We start from the raw sequence: 20478 nt of genomic DNA, 5'->3' as shown, positions 1-20478 counted from the left end.
CTTCTCCCAACTCATTGTGGCCATTTGTGGTTCACTTCTGGCATGCGTCCATCATTGGAGAACCTGGATTGGTCAGGGGCTTTTTGCCATGTTTCTATCACAGACATAAATAAAATTCTATCAGTTTCTATCATTAGCATGTGGAGAAGGAAGAGAAAGTCTGGCTAGTTTGTTTTTTTCTTCCTTCATATACAAATTTAATCCTCCCTGTTATATCTTTAACATTTCTGGCCCTTCAGATGTATCTTCAGTTTCAGTTTGGTTCTCTAGGCTGTGACCTTTCACCTGGTTTAATGTTTCCTTAATCATGTATTCCTAGATGGCTCAGTGGTGAAAGAATCCACCTGCCAATGCAGGAGACATCAGAGACACAAGTTTGATGTCTGGGTCAGGAAGATCCCCTAGAGGAGGAAATGGCAGCCCATTCCAGTATTCTTGCCTTTTTACTGCTACAACTAGGTCACATTTGGGGATTCCCTGGTGGCTCAGACAGTAAAGAATCTGCCTGCAATGTGGGAGGCCTGGGTTCTATCCCTGGGTTGAGAAGACCTCCTGGAGAAGGGAACGGCTACCCACTCCATTATTCTTGCCTGGAGAATTTCATGGACAGAGGAGCCTGGCAGGCTGCAGTCCATGGGGTCGCAAAGAGTCAGACATGACTGAGTGACTTTCACAGGTCACATTCATTGAGGGCTTCTGGTGTGCCAAGGACTGTGCAGAGGGCTTCCATCTTCATAACCTCTTAAGGCAAGTCCTGTTACAGTCTTGCCCATTTCACAAGAGAGGGCACAGGCTGAGAGATGAAACAATTTGCTGAAGATCCTACAGCAGAGCTGGAAGGAAGCCAAACATCATGGTCCCAGAGTTGGCTGATTTCACACCATTTTCAAACCACCTGCAGGCCCTCTGCTGGGCACACAAGTGTCCACATTAGTCCTCTGGGGATTGCAGTGTCTTTTTAAAACCCCTTCCTCAGCAAGTGTTTGATAAGAAGTGTCTGTGCAGGACACCGCCATGGAGATACAGTGATGGCTGAGCCTGAGTGCTGTTGGAGGGCTGTGCGGAGACAGCGCCTCCGTAGAGCTCATGCTGGGCTGAGCAGGGTGCTGTTTCAGGTCCTCTCAGGCTCATGGTAGTGATACTGTAAGCTGGGGATGTCTGAGGACACTCCCTGGGCCGTGCTATTTGTGACGACCCCCACAAACATTTCCCCAACCGGAGCCAATGTTGTGACTAGACAAACCCTTGTGGTTCTTATTAAGATTGCGCCTCAGTAACAACCATCAGGGGACTTAGAAAAGACAAGGCTTATTACTGACAGGTCCTGGAGGGTGCAAGACCTACTGGGGCCACACAGAGAGAGGTGGGGGTGAGAGCAGAGAGGGAGAGAGAACTGGAGAGTGAGCAGACCTGGGGTTCTGTCTTTATGGGATTGAGGTGGGGATACCAAGGGTTTCGGGTGTATGCTCTTTATTGGTGAATTTAAAGCAAAAGAGTAGGAATTAAAGCACAGGAAGGGAAAAGCAGTCAGTCAAAGGTCAGTTATCTAGGTCGCCAGAGTTCTCTCTAAAAAAAAAGGGGTGGGGGGGACATACGTGGGTGGGACGACCTGCTCTTTATCTAGTCCCATAGCTGGCAGTGTATTTATTCAAAATGGATTTCTTTGAAGTGGAGGCCTCAGCAATCAAAAGCTAAATGTCAGGCACTTAACATCACAATTGAAAAAGCTAATTGTCAGGCCCCTTTGTCCCTCGCATTTATAGCTTGTCTTCAGGATCTAGGGTAGCACCTGGCAGGTAGTGAGCTTTCAAAACATGTGATGAATGAATTACTAAACAAAGCCACTGACAATTAATAAATGAAAGAATACATTAATTCCAAGAAAGTATGAAGGACAAAAACTGAGATTAAAGAATGGCCTTTTAAATTATGTACAATGAGCTATATGAAAAACTCCATGTATTGTCCTTATTTTCTGTATTTCATTATGGATTGGAAATTACTGTCTTAGTTAGTACTCAGGAACCCGTGTCATAAAATCCCATTGGGACGGCCTTAGAGAAGAGGATGCCTGAAGGTGAGGGTAGGACTCATCAGGTAGAAAAGGCTCAGAGGTATCTGGGGCTCCCTCACTAGCAGGATTATAGAGGAGAGAGCAGAGGCCCCATGTTTTGCTTGATAACAGTAGTTATTTTGAACTTCATGACTTGGGTTTGGATCCTTCCCTGTCTTGCTCAATACTTGCCTCATTTCCCAAGCCTTGCCTTTCTTGGTCAGTTATCTAAGTGCACATCCCTTCCACTGTGCAGGAATCCCTGGACCTGGCTCATACCTGGCACCACATCAAGGAGCTCAAAGTTCAAATTGGGGCTGAGGAAGGAAAGCAAAATATTTGAGGAGCCATGATTCACCCCAGGTGCTACATCAACAGAAATGAAGAGGACCTAGATTTGAGAACCATAAAGATTTCTAACACTTTGACTCAGTAATCAATATTCTGAAATATATCTTGAGGAGATATGATCTAGAGTGAAGCAAAAGTTATGTTCTTGAAATTGTGACTTGTGACATTGTTTTAATGAAATTGGAAGCAACCTAAATGGTATATAAATAACAAGGGCATGATTGAATAATGGTGGTTCATCCACTTGACGGAATATTATAAAGTCATTAAAAAGGAGACTTAGGAAGAATGTTCTGTAACCAGGAAAAAGGTTGTGGTTTTGCTTGGATGAAAGTCTGAAGATGAAGGCAATGATAGTGTATATATATATGATTTTTGGTTTAAAAAGTACATACATAGAAAGATACTGGAAAATGTATATAAAAAATGATAGTATTTATGTTAGAAAAAAAGTTATCTGCAACCCTACTTATAGCCAGACTATCAGCAAATACTATTTATTTATGAACAATGACAAAAGTGGATGGGACAAAAGAATTAGAGTGAGTTTAAAGTTCAAGCAAAAAGTCAGCAACCAATGGAGAAGATGAGGAGAAGAGGGAACCCTCCTACACTGTTAGAAGGAATGGTAAAATTGATGTAGCCATATTGGAGAACAGTATGAAGGTTACTTAAAAACCTAAAAATAGAGCTGCCATATGATCCAACAATGTCACTCCTGGACATATATCCAGAAAAGGCAAAAACTCTAATTTGAAAAGATACATGCACCACATTATCCATAGCAACACTATTTACAATAGCCAAGACATGAAAACAACCCAAGCAACTGGCTAAATATATATATATATATTTATATATATATATGAAAGACTTTTATATATTTATATATATATATGAAAGACTTTTATATATTTATATATATATATGAAAGACTTTTATATATATATATATATATATATATATATATAAAAGACTATCACTCAACATTATTACTTCAAATAATACCATTTTCAGTAATTTGGATGTACCTATTGTTGTTCAGTCACTTAGTCATGTCTGACTCTCTGCGACTGCATGGACTGTAGCATGCCAGCCTTCTTTGTCCTTCACCATCTTCCAGAGTTTGCTCAAACTCATGTCCATTGAGTCAGTGATGCCGTCCAACCAAACCATCTCATCCTCCATCATCCCCTTCTCCTCCTGCTTTCAATCTTTCCCAGCATCAGGGTCTTTTCTAATAAGTCGGCTCTTCTCATCAGGTGGCCAAAGTATTGGAGCTTCAGCTTTATCATCAGTCCTTTCAGTGAATATTTAGGATTGATTCCTTTAGAATTGACTGGTTGGATCTCCTTGCATTCCAAGGGACTCTCAAGAGTCTTCTCCAACACCACAGTTCAAAAGCATCAATTCTTCAATGCTCAGCTTTCTTTATGGTCCAACTGTCACATCCATACATGACTACTGGAAAAATCATAGCTTTGACTAAATGGACCTTTGTCAGCAAAGTAATGTCTCTGCTTTTTAATATTCTGTCTAGGTTTGTCATAGCTTTTCTTTCAGGGGGCAAGTGTTTTTTAATTTCATGGCTGCACTCACCATCCACAATGACTTTGGAGCCCCCCCAAAATAAAGTCTGTCACTGTTTCCATTGTTTCCCCATCTATTTGCCATGAAGTGATAGGACCAGATGCTGTGATCTTCATTTTTTGAATATTGAGTTTTAAGCTAGCTTCTTCATTTTCACCTTCATCAAGAGGCTCTTTAGTTCCTCTTCACTTTCTGTCATAAGGATGGTGTCATCTGCATATCTGAGGTTATTGCTATTTCTCCCTGCAGTCTTGATTCCAGCTTGTGCTTCATCCAGCCCAGCATTTTGCATGATGTACTCTGCATATAAGTTAAATAAGCAGGGTGACAATATACAGCCTTGACGTACTCCTTTCCAAATTTGGAACCAGTCTGTTGTTCTGTGTCCAGTTCTAACTGTTGCTTCTTGACCTGCATATAGATTTCTCAGGAAGTAAGGTGGTCTGGTATTCCCCTCTCTTGAAGAATCTCCCACAGTCTGTTAGGATCCACACAGTTAAAGGCTTTGAAGCAGAAGTACATATTCTTCTGAAATTCTCTTGCTTTTTCTATGATTCAACAGATGTTGGCAATTTACCTCTGGTTCTCTGCCTTTTCTAAATCCAGCTTGAATATCTGGAGGTTTTCGGTTCACGTACTGTTGAAGCCTGGCTTGGAGAATTTTGAGCATACTTTGCTAGCATGTGAAATGAACGCAATTGTGTGGTAATTTGAACATTCTTTGGCATTACCTTTCTTTAGGATTGGAATGAAAACTGACCTTTTCCAGTCCTATTGCCACTGCTCAGTCTTCCAAATTTGCTGGCGTATTGAGTACAGCACTTTAACAGCATCATATTTTAGGATTTGAAATAGCTCAGCTGGAATTCCATCATCTCCACTAGCTTTGTTCATAGTGATGCTTCCAAAGGCCCACTTGACTTCACACTCTAAGATGTCTGGTTCTGGATGAATGATCACACCACCATGGTTATCTGAGTCATTAAGATTTTTTTGTATGGTTCTTCTGTGTGTTCTTGCCACCTCTTCTTAATATCTTCTGCTTCTGTTAGGTCCATACTGTTTCTGTCCTTTATTTTGCCCATCTTTGCATGAAATGTTCCTTTGGTATCTCTGATTTTTTGGAAAAGATCTCTAGTCTTTCCCATTCTATTGTTTTTCTCTATTTGAATTGTTCACTTGGGAAGGCTTTCTTATCTTTCCTTGCTATTCTTTGGAACTTTGCATTCAGATGGGTATATCTTTCCTTTTCTCCTTTGCCAATGGCTCAGATGGTGACCTGGGTTCCATCCCTGGGTCAGGAAGAAAATGGCAACCAACTCCAGTATTCTTGCCTGGAAAATTCCATGAACAGAGGAGCCTGGCAGGCTACAGTCCATGGGGTTGCAAAGAGCTGAACACGACTGAGTGATTAACAATTTAAGTTTAATAAATTCTCTTCTTTTCTCAGCTATTTGTAAGACCTCCTCAGACAACTATTTTGCCATTTTTTTTCTTGGGAATGGTTTTGATCACTGCCTCCTGTACAATGCTACGATCTTTCATCCACAGTTCTTCAGGCACTCTGTCTATCAGATCTAATCCCTTGAATCTATTTGTCACTTTCACTGTGTAATTGTAAGTATGGACCTAGAGGATATCATACTAAGTGAGACAAGTCAGACAGAGAAAGACAAATATACAATATCACTTATATGTGGAATATAAAAAAAAATACAAACGAATCTATATATAAGACAGAAATAGACTCACAGACATAGAAAACAAACTTATGGTTACCAAAAGGGAAGAGGGATAAATTAGGAGTATGGGATTAACACATACAAACTACTGCACCTAAAATAGATAAGCGATAAGAATTTACTTGTTGTATAGGACAAGGAACTGTATTCAGTATCTTTGATTAATCTATATTGAAAGATATATTGAAAGATATATTGAAAGATAATCTGAATAATATGCATATAACTGAATCACTTTGCTATATACCTGAAAATGACACAATATTGCAAATCAACTATACATCAAAAAAAAAAAAAAAGTCGGCAACCAAGACACTGATGGTCTCGAAAAGGAACAAGGACAGATATAAGAACATATCCAAATATAACCCAGTGCATGAAATAACCTAACAGTTTCCTAAACCGAGGGCATGTGAAGTATGTGCTTGGCCAGAACAGAGTGAACGTGGCCAGAGAAGACATCCTTGAAGTCATGTCTGATATTCAGATTTAGGGTAGAAGTGACTAGGGTGGCCATACATAAATTTTGGTTCCCTTGGACAGACCTGGGGAGAGCAGTAGTAGCGCCTCTCTTTACTTTCAGTAGAGTCCTGGTTGGGGTAATATGTCATGTGGTCACCTAGTTATTGAAAAGGAAGGAGGAAGATGTTCTAAGTTGATGGTAATTTCTCTGTTGGCTGCCTTGAGTGCTTAAGGTTTCCTGATGCTGAGACAGGCCCAAGCCTTATGGAGAAGTGGTTAATTTGAATATAGCTCTGCTTCCTGATTAGTTATAGGATAATCAAAGGTAGTTATTCCCAAGCTGCCCTAGCATGTAGCTAGAATTCAAATTTCACTCTGACCTAGGGGCTCCTCTGCTACTTCCACCCTTCCGCACCTCTCCCACAAATTGAATACATGACCATTAAATTTTCCAGTGAGCAGAAGAGTATCTATAGTAAGAGTAGGTCATTTGGCTGCTGAGCCGGCCTCCTAATTGTAAATCTGGGACCAATTCTCCCTAGAGAAGTTCTTGACTTTTAATAGATGAGCCTATGTACAGCTAGTGCAAAATATGTTCAAATGGTAGAAAATGGTAGCTTGAAGTAAGTAGAGACTTGGCCTGGGTGGGCGCTGTTTATTTCCTGGTGTCTTCCCCCTGTTCCATTGGCTTTGTCAAGGCCACCTTATTGGGCACCTCCTTTCTGAGCAGAGCACTGAGTTGACCATTTCTGATTCAGCCTGGGAGCCTAACTTTAGGTTCAACTTGTAAGAAAAGTGGGTTTGTGGGGGAGGCCTCAGAGGCCTCTCCCCTGTGCCCACAGGATGATTGGTCTGACCCCAAGCAACCAGAGATGCCCACATGGATGTTGCAGGACTTGGGAAGTAGACACAGGGGACATCCTTCAGGCAGCATCTCCTTGGAGTCTCTGCTCAGAGGGCTTCCAGTCAACAGGGAAACCAGACATGCAGCTTACTCTGTGTACAAACAGGCGGGCCAATGCTTCTGGGATTACAGAAATGAAGTGATGGCCAGATCTTTTGTAGATGTTTTGTCCTGTTGTTTGGTTGTGGGTTGTTGTTTAGAGGTGGCAAAGTGGGAATAATCTCTTTGGCTTTCCCTGGGCTTAAGACATTATCTTCTGTCACCCTGGATACTATTTTATTTCTCTAGCTAAGAGATGCGGGAAGGGGTACAGGGAAGCATTGTCTCAACTAAGGTTCCTTGCTCGGGACCTGCCAAGATCAGTCGAGAGTGTAAGTACATGCTTGTACCAAATCACAGCTTTCCAGAAGCTCACTTGGGCCTAGAAACCAAGAATGACAAAGCCATCAAAGAGACGGAATGCAGCCCTGGCTAACAGGTGAGAAGGAGCAGTATTCTTCAATATCATGTCCTGAATTTCCTGCATCAGACACTGGACTCTTGGAAAACCCAGTGGACTGCATTCTCTTAAGAAAAATCCTGAGTTGGGTAATCTAAAAAACGAGAGTGAGAGTAAATTGATTCTTACTTCAAGCATGAATGATATATTATTTCATTTGAATACTTAGAAGTACATTATTAATTTAATGGTATATTTGGTATGGACAAGCACATTTAGTAGTCCCTTTTTGTCCTAATCCACCACACCTGGAGAGGGCTAGCTGGTTAGCTGTGATGCCCACTGGATGGAAGCTTACCTAAATTACTCAGGAGAAAATGTTCTAACAACTAGGATGAGCATTTCAAAGCTTTGCAGTGATGGTAAACAACATACTTCTCTTTAGAGTCCTGTTCCCATCTTATTAGTGCGGGGGAGAGAGAACACTTAACTCCCAATAAACACTAAGCCCACATTCCCCTCTAAGCTGAATACTAAGAAACAGAATGCTGATTTGTGTTGGTTGAGCATCCTGAGCAGGGTTCAGAACTGTGGGGTTCAGGAGTGGAAAAACATGAAGAATTTAAAGGTCTGTGAACAGCCCAGGGCCCCACTAGCTTCTTTATTCCCAATTCTACTTTCCCCTGTGTTTACAGTGTTCTCTTGTGTTGACCTGGCCTCTCCAGTAGGATTCCAAGTCCCCTGTCTTCGAGATGTGTACTCCCTGTCTAGGTGTGAGCCCAGCTGACACTTGGAGTGGCCCCTTATCTTCCTGCTGGCCCGCTGTTCCCGAGTCAGGATTGGGAGGGAGTGGGGCTCTTTTCTCCCCACTTGGGCCCGTTGAGCTGACACCTGTGAGCAGAGTCCTCTCTCCAGAGGGTCACTCACACGTGGCCGTGTTCCTGTTGATGCACCATGCTCTCTGTGCCCATCAGCTTTCTCCATGCCCTTTCCTATGGGTCCCCGGGGTCACCATTTCTCTCAATAGTGCCCCTCTGGAGCGGGTTTGGGGGCCAGAGAAGAGATGACACGTGTTAGCCTTGTCAGTACCTTCAGTGAGTGATGCCTGAGGTGGAGGTGAGGTAGGCATGATTGGTGGAAAAATTCATCAAGGGAGAAAATGCGTCCCTCTGTTATCATCCACTATTGCAGTATGGTAAGAACTGGATGTTCTCAGCAACGTCCCTAATCCCCTGCTGAGACAGGGAAGCAGGGGGTGTCTGCTTTGGGAGGAAGGCAGGCTGTGGTGCAGAAGGGCCTCAAGCTGCAGCCCAGCATGAGGGTCGCCGCAGAACAGCTGAGGGTCCATGTGGGTGCCGGGCCAGCCCTGTCACAGACAGCACACCTGGCGCTTGAGTGGGTTCTCCTGCCTTCTCAAGGGGCATGAAAGGGAAGGTGAGAGGGGATGGTGTGTCAACCCTTGGCAAGTGTCCTGGGTCCCAGAGCCTGTCTAGAGGAGGCGTGAGGGGTTCCCCGGTCAGCAGCTCTGTGGGGTGTGGGATACACTGGGACCATCAGGTAAGGGCTGTGTGAACTTGAAGTTGCTCAGCTTTAAAGAGCCATAGCTGGAGGGAACACTCCAGAACCTTCAGAGCCACATGCTAAAGGGAGCAGCACCAGTGTGGGTAGGAGCAGAGTAGCTGGGCTGGGCTGGGGAGGAAGCAGGCAGGCGGCCATAGGTGAGCCACCTTCACCTATTAATTCTCTCGAGGGCTCTTCCCCAGCAGGCTGAGGGATCCTGATGTCCAGGGCCCTCAGGGCCAAAGTGAGGAGTGCTGACCCTCCAAAGGTGCTCCCTGAGTCTCAGCTTTCTCTAGCTCCTGTTTCTCACCCCCTGATGCTTTGATTCCTTCCTCTGAAGGCACGAATCCCCATGGGGTCCGGGATGGAGCTGGGTAAACACACAGTGATGGGTGTGCAGACATACTGTGCGTTCTGACCTCTCAGCCGGGGCCCCTCCTGCTCTGCAGGGAGCAGTGTTGATAAACCTGGCTTGATTGGCTCTGTATGGATACCACTGGTAATGTAAATATTCTAAGTAGTCACAGAGGAGTCACGTCTTTTCAGCATGTTTTCTCTAGCTGTGGAGTAGGCTTTTGAGACAAACATCAGGGGCCTAAGAAGTCGGGATCTGGAAGAAGGTTCTTATAGATGGAATGAACCGCAGGAATGAATGAACTTCTGGAATTTCCTTGCTGAGGCGGGTGTGCGTGCTTGTGGCTGTGGCTTCTGGCTACTGTGTATACATTTTGCGTCCTGGTATACAGGGCTTAGCTAATGACTAGCAGCCTGGTTGATCAATTCAGAACCAGAAGCGACTGGTAATTGTCAAGTTCTCTGAGCATGCCTCATCCAGCCCCCTGGCAAGAGGTTAAGGGTAGCTTGTCTGAGCTGCTGTCTGCAGACCAAAGGGAGTGAAACCCCTGAGGTGCTCAGGCTCACAAAGGCTGACAGGATGTGTGTATCAGGTTATAACTGGTACATCCAGGAGTGATGTTAGAGGTCTTCTAACCCCAGAAAGGTTAGGATATTCCCCCTGGGCCCTCTGTCAGCAGATCCTGCCCCTGAAATTCAGTAGCTCTGGTCTTAAGTTAGATGCTTCTGTGTGAGCCTCCAGTTTTCTTACTGATAGTCTGAGGGTAAGCTAAGGCCCCCTTGTGTTCTGATGCTGTGTGTAATCTAGGACAACATACCAGCACCTTGGACTCTGACCCACTCCCAGCTCCTCCCCATGGCATCACTAACAGTGTGACATTGTCACCTGGCACTGAACCTTGGAGTTAGAGGCCTGGGTTCAAATTCAGCTGATAAGAAGTAGCTGTCATTGGTAGCTTTGCGACTTTGGATAGATTGCTCAACTTCCGAGTCTATAAGAGGTGATATTCATAACTCCTATAGAGTTGCTTTGAAAATGAAAGTTAACTTAGGCAAAACTCTCAGTGCAGTGCCTACCTCCTAGTAAGCATTCAGTAAATGGATTATTTCGATTGTAGACATTGTGGTTCATGAGCACTTCATTTGGCTGAATCTGAGGTTTCCTTACTGTGATACTGGGGCTGGGTGGAACCAGTGCTTCTCTGACTCTACCATCCTCAAGGTAAGTGGAAAAAGAAATAGTATTCTAAGGGTAGGGGCTGGGAATGTAGCCTGAAGCAGCTTGCAAAAAGCAATCACATTTCTTTGAAGTCTTAGGGTGACTTGTAAAATCAACTTATAGTTGTCATTCGGTACAACAATGTGAATGCATTTGTTCTCATATAAAAATACTTCTGCCAAATCTTTGAGTATAATTTATGCACAAGGATAAGTTGCTCCACTCTGAGGAAGGGGGTATGAGAGCATGATTTTTAAGGTCCTTTCTAGCCCTAACATTCCAGGTTCCCAGGGTGAGTGAGTTTCCTCCACAAAGGACCTGAAATTGGTACCCAAGAATCCTGAAGGGACCTTGGGGGGTAGGCTCGCCTGTGTCCCTGCCCCTCGTGAGACTGCACGGTGCTGGGGTGGGGGGTGGGTGCGCTGGTGAAGAAGGGAAGATGACACAGCCCCTCAGAGTGAAGATTGAAGAAGCCTGAAGGAGAAGCGGGGCTGTGTCTGAGCCTGACTTTCCGTCCTTGGGCTGATAAGTGGCTGAGTTGGGTTGGCAGCTCTCTACCACCCCAGGTAAACTCCAGGAAACAATAAGCCATTGTTTCTCATCCAGAGCTGGGGGCTCCTGGAGACAGGACCTCCTGTCACAGGAGGGCAGGTGAGGGCAAGGGGTGAACTTCATGTGGAAGCACAGGGCTTGTCACACTGCCAAGGTGTCCTCTGGGCAGTTCCAATGCAACAGCCAAGGCCAACGTCTGGGGCTGTGCCTAGCCAGTGGCAGGAGAACTGAGGAGAGTCTGGAGAAGAGCTGCATGCTCTGGGGGAGAACACAGAGATGTCTGGCCTGTGAATGGGAAGAGAGAACATCTCTGTGCATGGGGCGAGGTGTTCCTACTGATGTTGGCGTGGGTCCTTCATAAACTAGCTGAAGATTACTCAGTAAGCTTGGTCTCTCCCTCAGGCATGAGGGGTTGAAAAGAAGCCATCCTTTTGTTTGGGACAAATAATAAGGGGCTTTCCCTGGGCAAGGACCTGACTACATTAGTCAAATTTGTACCCGTCAGATATCATTCCAATTAAATCTAAAGGAATATCAACACAGGTGCTATACTGAAAATTTCCTGTTGGGCATGGTGTTTATTATGATAAGATCGAAAATATCTTGCTAAATTCTCCTGGAAGATATTATTGAATTGAACCAGGATTTGGAGTGAGGAGGACTGGACTCTAGTTCTGCCTTATTAGCTATGTGACTTTGCAAGTCACTTGGTCTTTGAGCCTCAGATTTTCCATCAATAAAATGGATCTCAGTATGTTGTGAAATTCAAATGAGATTTTGATTGGGAAAGCATCTCATAAGTTGTCAGTATGTGGAAGTTTATTGTAAATTGAAAGTCTTTTGGTAGTATTATTTAAGAGCATTACTACTTTCTAGGCCTTCTGCAATCTACTCTCAGTTTAATGACTGTATCCTTCAGAACCTCTCTTGACCCATCCATTTGCCAGGTCAGTTTCCTTGCTCTGAGACATGCTCCACCATCTCCCCTGCCCAGCTCAGCTGTCTACCACAGGATTCACTTGTTTAGATGGTCATGGTTCATTCTCTCTGCCTTGAAAATTTCAGAGATCTCTGACCTCCTGTCTGTGAGGATACATAGGTCTATTTTGTATCCTGGGCCTGTTTCCTCATCTGTAAAGTAAGAGGATTGGCCTAGATGATTCCCTACCAATCCTCACCTTTTGTGATCCAACCGCATTCCACTATGTAAAAAGGAAACAGAAATTGGAATAAGAGCAATGCATCTTGTCTAGCCAATGACACATAACAGATAAAAAGACATCAGTGTAAGAGTGTGAATTAGTAAATTACTCTCTGTGATAGATAAGGTGATGTTTTCAGCAATATTTCAATGAGCTTGAATGTTTAAGTGATAAGTGAAACCTCTCATTGCTCCTCAGAGGTGACTGTTACCAGAAAGCTACCATTTGCTGTGTGCTCACTGTGTTCCAGGCATGGTTAGAAATGGCATTATAGTTACCTTGTGTTGGGTATTCTAAGTATCTACTTTGTGTTAGATACTTGACCTTCCCTCTAATCTCCACAGAGCCCCACAAAACAGATATACAGATGGGAAAATTGAAGTTTAGAGAGATTAAGTAAATCACCCATAGTGATCCAACTATTAAGTGGCAGAAGTAGGTTCAAGTGCAGTATGTCTGACTATACAGCCTGTGATGAGATGGCTCACTCAAGTCCACTAGCTGGCATCACCTACTAGCTCACTCGTAGATCGTCACTTTCTTGTTCCTGGTGTCCCAGGACTAGCGATTACCCCAGCAGTGTTCTTGATACAGTTCTGGGCTTGACCTCAGAGTAGGAACTGATCATTGGAAAACCCCACCTGGATATAGCACCCTCCCTTCTCTAGCATGTTGGAGACAACCAGTCTTGGCTCCTTCCTACTTCCCTTTCTGTATGCACCTGCCCCCTGACTCAGTGCTAACCAAGAGTGGGAGGGAAACTAGAAATCCATAACACTGTTGGCTGGGTGGGCCAGTGGCTAAAGCCAGAGGCAGGTTTTGTCTGTGGGAGTAATTAGAAAACAATTAGAAAAAAATTAGAAAGCAATTGCAAATTCGAATATCACATCCAGAGCCCATAGGAGTTGGTGAAGCAGGTCAGCTTGTCTCATTCTCTTGCGCTCTGTCAGGGTTTGCAAAAGAAGAATCCCCATGCTGCTCAGTAAGGGAAGCTTGGGAGAACTGGGGATGTGCTCAAGCCAGTGGGGTGCTGCCAACTGCTCAGGCCTCAGGAGGTTCTGTAGGAGCTACGGACAGTTGTGGCTAGAGACAGTTTTTGGACTCAGCCCTGGTTCTTATCAGCGACCACATCTCTGCAGCCCCTCCTGTCAACAGTGCTTCCCACTCCCCCTCTCCTTGGAAGACACTGTTTCGTTAATTTTGCTGTTAATATTTGCTGCTCTGCTAAGGGAAGGCACCATAAGTACTTATTCTACTCCTGACACTTAGTAAGTGCTCATTAAATAGATTCCTTTTTTTCCTTGGGATTTCCCTTTAGCTCTTTCAGTCCCTATGACATCTGGACAGATGTCATAGAATCAGAAGCTGGACCTGGGAGGGGCCAGAGGCTGAAAAGCTAAGTGCATACACATTCGTTCCTAACATGGGTCAAGTCTTCAGGGTCTTCATGGTCTGTGCCCATGTCCCACAGGGACATGTCACCTGAGGACCAGGTGAAGGTGAAAGGAGCTCAGTCGTGTCTGACTGTTGCCATCCCATGGACTATACAGTCCATGGAATTCTCCAGGCCAGAATACTGGAGTGGGTTGCCGTTCCCTTCTCCAGGGGATCTTCCCAACCCAGGGACCAAAACCCAGGTCTCCTGCATTGCAGGCAGATTCTTTACCAGCTGAGCCATCAGGGAAGCCCCTGTCTAATTCAACTGCCAGCCTGTGAAGCCCTGTGTGGCGGGTCTGGAACAGTAGCCTCTCCTTTCTCCTCTCCTGGTGCCCTGAAACATCTTTTTCTGCTCTGGGCTTGGCTCCCCCTACTGGAACCTTTCCTACCTGCCCAGGTGTCCTAGAAGAGCCTGCAACAGTCCGAGAGACACCGGTGCACTAGGACAGGTGCACTAGATGCCCTTCAGGTCAGAGCGAGAGAGAAAAACCAGAGATGGGAAGTGAGTTTCTTAAGGTCACACAGCTGATTAGGGTGCATCCACAGTGAGCACCAGAACCTCTGATTCTCCTGAGCTATTTAACTGTCAGATGCTGCCTGCCAATTTCTCCTGAACTGGCCCGCTCCTTGGCCAATGCTGCTTCTATCCTCTGAGTTTTGTCATAAATCTTAAAACAACAACAACACTGCCATTAACAATAGCCACCTCTATGGACTGAGCACTTATCACGTGCCAGAGACTGGGCCAGGCTGTTCTTATATGCATGTTTGACCCTCATAGCAATCCTGCAGGTATGAGAGTACTGGTAGTAGCTCCATTATACAGATGAGTAAACGAAGACTGAGGTTGTCCCTTTCCTCAGGCCACACAGTTTCACAGTGGAGAACGCATGTCTGACTACATAGCAGTCTGGTCCCTGCTAAGGGGCATCCTGTGGGTGGGAGCATGAGCACTGTTCCTCCTCCCCAGGTGGATTTCCTGCATTCCTGCAGACTGAGGTAAGGCTGCCTGAGTCCTCACAGTGCTCATCTCACAGGCACTTGAGTGGGGCTTAGCAGGATGGAGTGGGGAGGCTAGGTCTTTGAGAAGGGGATGGTTGAATAAACTAGCCTGTGACCCCAAACTGACTTCTGCAGGGATGATACTGGTAATGAGCTGAGTGAACTTTAGGATGTTGCTAGACTGTGATAGGAATGCACATATTGCTAATTTAATTATAGTCAGGGGCTCTGGCTCAGGCTTTGATTTCTTTTTGCATGTGACTTTTACTGCAGAAAGCTTCTCTCAGCTGGTCTCATTAAATCTCAAATTAAGCAAGAATCCCAACAGGAAGAGAGCAGCTCCAGGAAACCAGACCTCACTCGTTCACACTGTGCATTCAGTTGGCTGTGTTTATTTGGTTTGATCCCCTTTCAAGAAAATTAAAAAATAACATTCTGCCAAAGACGTGGGCACTCAGGATAGAGTTGCTGAGTGGATACTCTCCTCGTGCCCTTGGTCTGCTGCTCTGCTCATGTGGCTGGGCTGGTGAGAGCAGCTCCTCTGCCTGCAGAAGCCAGCCCTCCTTTATTGCGTCTTTCAAGAAGAAAGGCCCAGGACATTCTTGGGGAGGGAGGGGCTTCAGTGGGTTCAGAGAAGAGCTCAATTGTGGTGGAGTTGGGGGAGGAGTGGGCTGGCTTTGCCTGATTTCCCTTAGGAACCCAGGAACCCATCAGAGTCTTTCAAGGATGCCAGCAGGAAGCCCAGAGAGTGTACCCAGGGCCTGGTGTAATTGTGCTCACTTCATACCTAGCAAGCCTGAGAAGCTAAGCGGAGAAAGGATGTACGACTTCCATGCCAGGACTAAAGCCAGGACTGGCACCTGTGTGTCTGGAACCAAATACCAGTAGCCCCCAGGGGATATATATATATTTTTTAATTGTTGTGGCCTGTTCACCCACTCCTTTCCCTACATCCTTTCTCTCACATTCACATGTTCGCTCCACAACAAAATTAAGTAGTGCCTTAGTTTGGAAGTGATGGTTTTTAAGTGCTTTTTTTTTCAGCCCAACTTTCAATTTATTCATGTCACAAGCACTTGTTGAGAGCTTACTGTGTGCTCATCTGTATTCTAGGCGTTAGGGATACAATTGTGAATGAAACACACAGAACCCATGACACATTGCAGGAGCTTGTGTTCCAGTGGGGAAGACAGATGTTCATCAAAGAACCACATGGCTACATGGGGGCCAACTATGATGTGAGTGATAGATACACTTTCCACGATTTTGCCCAAATTACCATCCTTGGTCTGTCCAGTTCAAAATAACTTTCCAGCCCTGTTGCCTTCCAAGAGACCTCTGTCTAGGAGACCTAGATGTCGATTCACCTCTGTTCCTCAGTGGTGAATAGCAAGTTTTTTTTTTTTTTTAATTCAATTTCTTCCTTTATTATCCATAAAATACTTGAATAACTGGCATGTGCAAGGTCTAAGGTCTTCCAGAGTCTGGGGTGCATATTCAGTCTTGACCAAGAATTCAGTTGACTTGAAGGTGTTACCTTCATCTGTCTCTGTCTTCAAATCTCTCTGGTCCACATGTGTTTAGCCTTTCTCCTTGGGAAAAAAAAGATGGAATAAAATTAGGTATTGATTCACCTTCTTTCCCATCTGCCCTCAAAGCCACACACCAATACTGCTATAAAACCTCTTTTCCCTTTTCACTTGTGTGCTTTTCAGAGGACAGAAGAGGAGATGGTGACAGGGGAGGTGGGGTTGTACAGGGGAGAGGCTACAGCAACAGTTCTCAAAGTGGGCCCTGCAGACTTTGGGGGCCCATGAGGTTCTTTCATGGGCCCAGGAGGCCCAAATGGTTTTTTATAATAAGATGTCATTTGCTTTTTTCACTCTCCTTATGTCTCAAGTGACATTTTCCAGCGGTTGCAAAGAGTGTGATGTTATAACCAGCTGGATACAGAAGCAGACATGAAAGCCTGTCTTCTATTAAAGAAATAGAAATTAAATACAAATTAAAGGAATTTGCAACAATGAACAACTCTTCTTACTAAACTTTTTCTTGGTTTTATTTTGGAAAATATATTTTTCTTTAAAAATTCTTATCTATGTTAATATAATGAGATCATTATTAATGTTTTTGAATGAATTAGTATTTCTTTAGTTTTAATTGATACAGTAAATATGTAATACAGTTACTATTGATAGCAGCACACAAGTTCTTTGGGATCTTCAATAATTTTAGGAGCATGAAGGACCCTGAGACCAAAATGTTTGAGAACTGCTGAGCTAGAGGCTAAGAAGTCAGCTAGGTGTTAGGAGAAGACCAGTTACTCAGGAATCGGACATGAGCCAGTAGAACAGCTTGTGTGCATGCTAAGTTGTTTCAGTCATGTCCGACTCTGTGTAATCCCAATGACTGTAGCACGCCAGGTTCCTCTAATTCCAAATCCTCATTTCTGATTTGGACATCTGCATTCTGTCCCAAGGTGTGAGTTGTATAGCATGAGAGATTCCTTTGGAACTATGGAAATACATTCTCTCCTCCAGAGGAGAGGGACTGGTCTGGACATCACCTTGTTACCATGCTTTAGAAGTATGCACCAGGGACCAATTCTGAAGCTCTCCAGGGGTCAGGACCAGCACTGCTAGATCTTCTTCTCAACATGAGCACAATCTGTGGAGTGTGGTTCAAATCTCGGCCCAGATTCCTTAAGATGATTGCAACACAGGAGTCCCCTGTCCATCTGCTCTCTGGGCTTGCTCCCACTCCAGGGATCATAAACCAGGCTTCTTCAATTCAAGGAGGAGGGAGCTGGGTCTCAGGAGGCAAGGGTCCCACCAGTCCTGGGTGGTAATCCTAGACCAGATGTGTCTAGAGCTGGGTTGTATTCCAGGCCAGATGTGGAGTTGGGGGTGGGCCCAGCCCTGCCAAGGATTCAGATCTTGGCTTGACAGCGTCCTCCGTTTGCTCCACACTTGGAGTGGAACGTGCAGCTCTGAACAAGTCAAAACCTGTGAGCTTCGACTCTTGGTTTCCCCAGGACTCCACTCAGAGCCTCTGCAGCTGGCAGCCAGGGGTTTCAAAGGTCACCCCAGCTGGGCGGATTGAAAGAGCAGATCTCTCTGACCGAGTGAAATTGGCTGCCCAGTACAAGGCAAGTTGCAACATCTGCGAGCAGTCAGCAAAACGCCCCTTAACTTTTCAGCCTGGCCCTGCGCTCTGCGGCAGCCCTGGCTCTCCCTCACTGTCCTCCTTCTCAGACAGACCTTGGACAGGCATCTCGGCGGTACAGTGGTGAAGTGGCCACCCACACGTCCCAACTCATGGGAGAGCTGCCCAGGGAGAGGCCACGGTAAGGCGCGTCCATCCTCTGGCGTGTGGCCCTGTCCCACTGCCTGCTCCTGTGGGTCACGGCAAGTCAGCAGGCTCAGCCCACAGCAGAGAAGCAGCTCGTTCCAGGATTAAGAGCGATTAGGGCATTTGTCGGGATTTGAGGGCTCTGAAGAGAGAGGATTAAGGTGGAGAGAGGGAGCTGTCATTGCTGGGGGCATTTGCACCTGGGTGGTTTGCTGTGTCTGCTGTGTGCCCGTGGCTCCGTGGGTTCATAGCCGACGGCCAGGCTGCCAGCACAGAGCCCGCTGGGAGCCCTTCCCTGTGGGGAAGGTAGGGTATTTCCAGATGCCTTGCTGCCGGATCAGGTGCTTAAGGACAATGATCATTTGAAATGTGTGCACTTTGGATGGGGAAGGGGGCAGCTGGTTTCTCTAAACTTCTGCTGTATAACATGATTCTTGATTTAAAACTTTTCTCTGAGTCTTTGTGCCTCAGTCTTTTTGCCCTCTCTTTTGTCCATCGTTCCATAGTTGAAAGTGTTCCTTTCTGGGTTCAAGAGACAATTTGAAGTGCTTTTGATCAAATTAAAGTCAAATTAATTTAGTGCTGCTTTGAATGATGAACAAACTCTGCTACTTATGAAAACCCTATTTGGAGGTGAGCTTTGGCCCACGCCTTGTGTGTGTGTGACAGGGTGTGGCTTCCAGCTCTCAGACCACTGCTCTTCCGATCCCCTCTTCTTTTTTTTTCTCTTCTTACTTCTATTGTTTTGATCTGCATTTAACTGGTGTTGAATGGAACCCCCTAGCTAGGTGTATTCAATTCTAGCCACTGAGTCCTGCTCTGCCGGTAGAGAAATTATTGCAGAAACCACCCAGCCCTGCTGGTGCTCTTGAGTGGAATGTGGTCCCTAGGCTGAATGAGGGATTAGAAGGGAACAAGGATGTTTTGTATTATTATTATTCTGATTGAGCATTCCACATATGTCAGTAATCATTCACTGGCAGTATGGACAGGATCTGTTTATGTGGCTGATGGCAGTGGGTGGAGTGATAGGCTGAGCAGAGCTGCTTGGTATACCTGACCAGCTTGGGAGTGGGCTCTAGTTAATAACCAGCCTGCTCACCCACCCTCACCCCTCACAGTGCACTTGATGCACTGACTTACCTGTTCTAACCTGAAGCCAGACTTTCCTACCTGGCCAGGGAAGGATGAATTCTGTCTTCTGTGTTTGAGGCTGAGCATGTTCCTTTTGTTGATAGCATCCAAGACCTCTGAAGGTCAGAATCAAGAGGATTAATAGAGAGGATTCTGAGCCTGATGTCACTACTCTTAGTTTCCAGCTCCCTTGAAAGCAGAGAGGAAGAGTCTTGTGTCTTCCAAAGCCAGAACTGAGAGCAGAAGGGAGTGTAACACTCCCCCTCCCCCTTCCTTTGTGCAGTTCCCAAGCCTCTGCCTATCGAATGTCCCATTACTGGGGAAAGCAGGAAATGCCTCCTCGGAGTCTGGGGCCCTCCAGGAAGCCCACGGGGTATGGCTGTGATCAGAATTCAGTTTGGTTTCCACTTCTTAGCTCTGTGACCTTGGATTACATGGAGTTGACTTTCTGAGCCCTGGTGTCCTTGTTTGTGAAAGGAGAATAATCAGAACTGCCTTGTAGGACCAGGGATTGAGTGAGATTAGGGTCCAGCATGATGCTGGGTGCACGTACCCTGCCTCTTCACTGCTGGGACAGATAGAACAGTATGCAGGGGCTGCCAGGGCCCCCAGTCCCTCCTACCCACCTTCTCATGGTCTGCCATCTGCTTCCCACTGCTGTTATACAATAACCGCGTGCAGATACCCTTGCTCTGAGGATAATCAGGCTGACCTGGGCTTGCCGTCCTTGGTGGAAAGGATCTGTCCTACAGGCTGGGAGACTTGCTTTCCCTTTGGGAGCTGGATGATGATATTGACAGCTAGCATTTACTAAGTGCCTCTTATGCTGCCCTGAGTGTTTTATATACACTCTCATTCAAATCCTCCCCTCAACCTTGCAAAGTTATTATCATTCCCGTTTTACCAAAAGGGAAACTGAGGCCAGGAGAGTTGAAATACCTTGCTCAGGCCACAGCTGAAAAGTGTCAGTGCCCTGGATTTGTGGCTGGGTAGGACCCTTGTGATACCCACCCTCACTCGACCTGATCACCACTGGTGCTGGCAGCACAGAGTGTGTCTGTCCCCTCACTTCAGAGGCAGTGGAGGAGGGTAGACGGAGAAGGGACCCCTCTAGGGTATGGTCCTG

General features: G+C 45.6%; 1 protein-coding gene across 3 annotated transcripts in view; it reads left to right on the top strand.

The window, feature by feature from the left end:
* The window catches only part of MYLK (myosin light chain kinase), a 282381-nt gene that overhangs the window by 69498 nt on the left and 192405 nt on the right, over window positions 1–20478 (top strand). Inside the window, exon 1 of one of the 3 annotated variants that reach the window (XM_070466094.1) lies at window positions 18060–18213. The exons of the other annotated variants lie outside the window; for them this stretch is intronic. The gene's annotated coding sequence lies outside the window, so the exon portion shown is untranslated. Of the gene's footprint in view, window positions 1–18059; window positions 18214–20478 lie in introns of those variants that run through there. 3 annotated transcript variants of the gene reach the window in all.

The sequence above is a fragment of the Odocoileus virginianus genome, chromosome 4 (assembly GCF_023699985.2).
Source record: "Odocoileus virginianus isolate 20LAN1187 ecotype Illinois chromosome 4, Ovbor_1.2, whole genome shotgun sequence".
Taxonomy (NCBI): Eukaryota; Metazoa; Chordata; class Mammalia; order Artiodactyla; family Cervidae; genus Odocoileus; species Odocoileus virginianus.
This window is presented reverse-complemented; position numbering and strand designations above follow the sequence as displayed.